We start from the raw sequence: 6,610 nt of genomic DNA on the forward strand, positions 1-6,610 counted from the left end.
TTTAATGTTCTCAAATCCTGCACCAATCGATAAGTTCCATCAGATTTCCGCACCGGTAGTATTGGGGTATTATAAGGAGACATACATGGCTCCAACAGTCCATCTCTAATCAGTCCCTCAATTACTGGCTGCAGTCCTCGTTTACCTTCTATGGAAATGGGATATTGTCGCTCACAGACAACGTCCCCTTTCCTTTTTAAATTTATTAGAAGGGGAGGGATCTGTAGTTTTCCATGATTCCCTTCTCTAGTCCATACAATAGGGTCTATCTCTCTCTCCAAATCCTCTGTCAACATTGCCATTTGTACAACTAATTCTTTTTCGTGAATTCCAATCTCTAGTCCTAAGAGGATAATTAAGTCTCTCCCCAGTAAGTTACTTCCTCTTAGGACCTTCTATCATCATAGGTTCAAATACTGGAACAGTAAATCCTTCCCCTTTTACCCCCGAAACAGTAACTAACCGTGTCGACATTTCTACTTTCTTTGGTTTAAAATTCAGCGATGACCGTGCTGCCCCCGTATCTACTAGGAAGACTGCCTCCTCCCTACAGGGTCCCACCTTCAGGTTTATCAAGGGTTCCTGGTGGGCCCCCGAGGGCAGGAACCCCTGACACCCCTATTCTTCATCAAAATTCATAAGCGGAATTGCCCTTTCTTCCCTTTGTAGATCAGGACACTCCCGCTTAAAATGCCCTATCTTTCCGCAATAATAGCATCCTGCCTGTGGAGACCTCTATCTCTGCCCCTGTCACTCAAACCCTCTATCAAATGCTCCCCCTTGTCCTCTCCCTCTCCCTCTCTGTCCTACATGCTGCCACCCGCTGCTCCGGTTGCTCACTATTGGTTCCATTCTTTTCTTAATTACCTCATCAATCGTAGCTACCATCATTTTCACCTTCTGTTTTTGTCTCTCATGCTCTCTCTTTACAAACACTTTCTGTGCCTCTCTTACCAATTCATCTGATGGTTTTTCGCTCCACCCTTCTATCTTCTATATCTTTCTCTGTATGTCTGGCCATGCTTTTGTCACAAAATGTACTTTCAAAAGACCCAGTGCCACTGGGTCCTCAGGGTTCATTCCAGAATATTTCCGCATTGAGTCTCTTAATCTTTGCAAGAAAGCTGAGGGAGTCTCATCTTTCTCCTGTCTAACTTCAAAGGCTTTAGTCAAATTCTGTGTCTTCGGAACTGCCTCTCTTATTCCTTTTAGAATCAGGTCTTTCAATTCCCTCATTTCTTCTCTATGCTCCAGGTTTTGGTTTTCCCACTGGGGGTCTTTGAGGGGAAACTTCACCTCTCCCTGTCCAGCATCCCCATCAGGCCTCCTCTACATCTACTGTAGCTTCCCTTTCTTTTGCTGAGGATTGAGGGTCAGGAACAACAACATCCCCGTCCACCGCCCCTTCGTCCTCCTCTTGTGAATCATCTGTTCCCTGTCCCTGTCTGTCTGTCTCTCCTCCTCCCCCATGTTCACCTAAACTGATTTTATGGTACGATGGGGGCAAACAGCCAAGAGGATCCCAGGGACTGGGTGGGGCAGAGGGGGAATCCTTTGTCTTTACGACCATCATTCCCAAACTGCCCTTCCAACAGGACGCATAGTCCGCCTCCTCTTGACTAAAAGGTTGTTTTTTATTCACATACAAATCTAAATACTGACAGACCCAATTCTCGTCCGAGCCATACTTTGGCCAGAAGACAGCTGGGCGAAGGATTGGTTCTTTGGTCCATACTAAACAACAATATTTAATCATTTTCATTTTAGATTTTGCCCTTGTACAAGTATTGCTTGTCCATTCCCACAACATCCTCCCCAACGGACTTTCAGGAGGAATGTTACCAGGGACCTTTTCTTCTTCCTTTACTCGGTGACAGCTACTCTGCCTACCCCCCATTTCCCAGGGCCCTCGCTAGTCCCTCAGCAAGTAAATATCCCTTTTCCCGGCCACCAAGGCAATACTTAAAAGTCAGGTTCCTTACCTTAGTCTGTGCACAGAGTTGCCTGGCCCCTTTTCGCCGTATTGTCTATCGACCTCCTATCACTGTCTGATTCAGATGTCTCTCTTGTGGGATCTGTACCAGTCGCCCAAGGGAGCGGACCAAACTGGGACACAAGACCGCTCCTCAATGGGGAACGGGACGCGTCTTCCCAGTGTCCAAGGCCAGCCACTCCCCCCGGCGATGGAAGCACATCCCGGACGAGCCCCCAATTGTGAGAAATAAAGCTCCCCTGTTTACATCCTCCACTTCCCTAAGACCGGCACCCATTACTCCTGTTTATCTCTTGCCTTATCCGGCCTTGTCTGTGACAAAATGCTTATTTCTGGCCTCACAAGGCCATTTGACCTCATTCCGCTGTAGGTCATTGTTAGGCATATTCTTTCTTCATCATTATCTACCCCCTCCATCTCTGCTTTTCCCTGATCCTTATGAACCTTTTAATTGGGGTTTTTTCCTGTGTCTCTGTAAAAGTGGGAAACAGATGTTTATACCTACTGTTTATACAGGCGTATCCAGCTTAACTTCATCCCCTCACAGCATCTTATCTATTCGCCCGTAATATCTACCATTGTTTTGCTGTCACGTTTCATTCTGGCATACAATTTTAGCTAATACAAAAACAATTATGTATTTCCTCCACATAGTTTCCATTCTTGTTGACTCAGCTCTTGGCTAAAACAATTACACACTGGTGTGAGTTCCTGTAAATGGAATTGCAGAAGTAACACTATTTTTCCCATATCCCACATGAAACAGTCTCTGGCTATCCATCTATTGATGCCTTTCAACATCTTGTACACCTCAAGCAAGTCACATCTCATCCTTCTTCGCTCCAATAAGAAAAGTCCTAGCTCCCTCAACCTTTCTTCATAAGACATGCCCTCCAGTCCAGGCAGCATCCTGGTAAATCTCCTCTGCATCCTCTCTAAAGCTTCCACATCTCTCCTATAATGAGGTGACTAGAACTGAACACAGTATTCCAAGAGAGGTCTAACCAGGGCTCTACAGAGCTGCAGAATAACCTCACAGCTCTTAAACTCAATCCCCTGCTAATACACTACAACCTTCTCAACAACCCTATCAAGCTGGATCCTTTGAGAGATCTATGAGCATGGACCCTAAAATCCCTCTGTTCCTTCTCACTGCCAAGAATCCTGCCTTTAACCCTGTATTATGCATTCAAATTTGACCTTTCAAAGTGAATGACTTCACACTTTTCCAAGCTGAACTCCAAGCCAAGTTCTGCATCCTGTCAATTTCCTGTTGCAACCTACAGCAGCCCTCCACACTATCCACAACTCCACCAATCTTCATGTCATTGGCAAACCTATAAACCCACCCTTCCACTTCCTCATCCGAAGTCATTTATAAAAGTCACAAAGAGGGTCAGTCCCAGAACTGCGGAACACCACTGGTCACCGAGCTCCAGGCTGAATACTTCCCATCTACCACCACCCTCTGTCTTCTACGGGCCAGCCAGACAGCTGGATTTCCCTGTATTCCACGTCTCCTTACTTTATGAATGAGCCTACCATGGGGCACCTTATCAAACACCTTGCTGAAATCCATGTACACCACATCCACTGCTCTACCTTCATCGCTGTGTTTTGTCACATCCTCAAATAATTCAATAAGTTTTTGAGGCCCCACACAAAGCCATGTTGACCATCTCTAATCAAGCTACAGTTTTCCAGCTAATCATAAATCCTGTCTCTCAGAATCCTCTCCAATACTTCACCCACCACTGGCATAAGACTGCCTGGTCTGTAATTCCCAGGAATATCCCTATTCTGTTTCTTGAACAAGGGAATAACACTGGCCACCCTCCAATCATCTGGCACTATTCCAGTGGACAATGAGGATGTAAACATCATTGCCAAATGTGCAGCAATCTCTTTCTTTGCTACCTGCAATAACCATGGGTTTTTCCTGTGTGGTCCAGGGATTTATCTATCCTTATATTTTTCAAAATTTTCAAAACATCCTCCTTCCTAACATCAACCTGTTCAACCATATCAGTCTGTTACACGCTCTCCTCAGAAGCGTCAAGGTCCCTCTCACTAGTGAATACTGAAGTAAAGTATTCATTAAGAACCTCCCCCACCTCCTCCGACTCCAGGTACAAATTCCCTCCACTGTCCCTGATTGGCCGTATCCTCACTCTGGAATCCTGTTGTTCCTCAGATAAGTGTAGAACGCGTTAGGGTTTTCCTTAATCCTACTAGCTACTTAATTCTACTTAATCCTTTTTCATGTCTCCTTCTATCTCTCCTAAGTCCATTCTTCAGTTCCTTTCTGCTTACCCTGTAACCCTCTAAAACCCTGTCTGATCCTTGCCTCCTCAACCTTCACTAAGCTTCCTTTTTTCCCTTGACTAAATGTTCAACATTCCTTGTCACCCAAAGTTCTTTCAAACTACCATCCCTGTCCAGCACTATCAGCAAGTGCTTCCTGAACAACCTCCACATTTCTGTCATGCATTTCCCTGAGAACATCTGGGCAGCATGGTGGCACACTGCTGCCTCACAGCGCCAGAGACCCGGGTTCAATTCCTGCCTCAGGCGACTGACTGTGTGGAGCTTGCACGTTCTCCCCGTGTCTGCGTGGGTTTCCTCCGGGTGCTCCGGTTTCCTCCCACAGTCCAAAGATGTGCAGGTCAGGTGAATTGGCCACGCTAAATTGCCCGTAGTGTTAGGTAAGGGGTAAATGTAGCGGTATGGGTGGGTTGCGCTTCGGCGGGTTGGTGTGGACTTGTTGGGCCAAAGGGCCTGTTTCCACACTGTAATTAATCTAATCTAATCTGTTCCCAATGTAGGCGCCCCAGTTCCTGCCTAAGAGCATTGTAATTTCTCCTCCCCCAATTAAAAACATTCCCATACTGTCTATTCCTATCCCTCTGCGTGAGTACAGTAAAGGTCAGGAAGTTGTGGTCACTGTAACCAAAATGCTCTCCCAGCGAAAGATCTGACACCTGTCCTGATTCGTTGCCAAGCACCAAATACAAAATGGCTTCCTCTCTATTTCACCTATCTACATATTGCATCAGGAACCCTTCCTGGACACACCTGACAAAAGCTGCTTCATCTAAACTATTTGAACTAAGTAGGTTCCAATCAATATTAGGGAAGTTAAATTCACCTATGACAACAACCCTGTTACTTCTGCACCTTTCCAAAATCTGCCTCCCAATCTGCTCCTCTGTGTCTCTGTTGCTATTGGGGGGCCTGCTGAAAACTCCCAGTACAGTTACTGCTCCTTTCCTGTTTCTGACTTCCACCCATACTGACTCTATAGACAAATGCTCCGCAGCAATCTCCCTTTCTGCAGTTGTGATACTATCCCTGATTAGCAATGACAGTCCTCCATCTCTTTTACCTCTCTATTCCTTTTGAAACATCTAAACCCTGGGATGCCCAACAACCATTCCTGTACCTGTGATATCCAAGTCTCTGTAATGGCCACAACATCATCGTTCCAAGTATTGATCCATGCTCCTAGTTCACCACCCTTATTCTTGATACTCCTTGCATTAAAATAGACACACTTCAACCCATCACTCTGACTGTACCTTTGCTCTGTGAAGTGCCTATCCCTCCTCACAGACTCTCTGCACACTGTATCTGGCTGTTCACTACCTACTCCATTCTCTGGTTCATAGCTCCAGTTCCCATCCCCTTGCCAAACTAGTTTAAGCCTCCTGAAGAGCTCTAGCAAACCTCCCGCCCAGGATATTGGTACCCTTCCAGTTCAGGTGCAACCCGTCCTCCTTGTACAGGTCCCACCTTCAAGTCCTCATCCCTTTCCCTATCTATATCATTGTTACTGATGTGTACCACGACTTCTGGATGCTCCCCCTCCCTCTTAAGAATCCTGTACACTTGATCCAAGACATCCCTGACCATGGCACCCAGGAGGGGCCTCAGGAGTGTTGCTCAACAAAGAGTCCCAGGGGAGTAGATGTACAGTTCCTTCAAGTTGAGTCCCAGGTAATCAAAATAGTGATACCTTCATTTGGCACAATAACCTTCATTGGTGGTACAATTGCAACATTCAAAAGGCATTTGGATGGGTATATGAATAGGAAGGGTTTGGAGGATATGGGCTGGGTGCTGGCAGGTAGGACTAGATTGGGTTGGGATATCTGGTCGGCATGGACGGGTTGGACCGAAGGGTCTGTTTCCGTGCTGTACATCTCTACAACTGTATAACTCTACGGTCAGTTTAGGATAGTATAGGAATTGGGACATTATGTTGTGGCTGTAAAACATAATGATGAGGCCATTGATGTGTTCAGTTCGGGCATCCCTGCTATTGGAAAGATATTGTTAAACTTGAAAGGCTTCAGAAAAGATTTACAATGATGCTGCTGTGATGGAAGGTTTGAGCTACAGGGAGGGGTTGAATAGGCTACGGCTATTTTATCTGGAGCAGCAGAGAATGAGAGGTGACCTTATAGAGGTTCATGAGGAACATGGAGAGGGTAGGGGAATCCAAAACTGGACACCAAATGTTTAAGGTGAGATGGGAATAATTTAAAAGGGACATTTTCACGTGGAGGAATGAACTCCAGAGGAGGTGGTGTAGGTAGATTGGGAGAGATGTATAGG

The 6,610-nt window shown here is 45.9% G+C and overlaps 1 protein-coding gene across 1 annotated transcript in view; it reads left to right on the forward strand.

The window, feature by feature from the left end:
- itgb4 (integrin, beta 4) overlaps nucleotides 1-6,610 on the forward strand; it is a 137,303-nt gene that overhangs the window by 28,236 nt on the left and 102,457 nt on the right. The window lies entirely within an intron of this gene.

Source organism: Chiloscyllium plagiosum, chromosome 24, assembly GCF_004010195.1.
Source record: "Chiloscyllium plagiosum isolate BGI_BamShark_2017 chromosome 24, ASM401019v2, whole genome shotgun sequence".
In the NCBI taxonomy this organism is placed as follows: Eukaryota; Metazoa; Chordata; class Chondrichthyes; order Orectolobiformes; family Hemiscylliidae; genus Chiloscyllium; species Chiloscyllium plagiosum.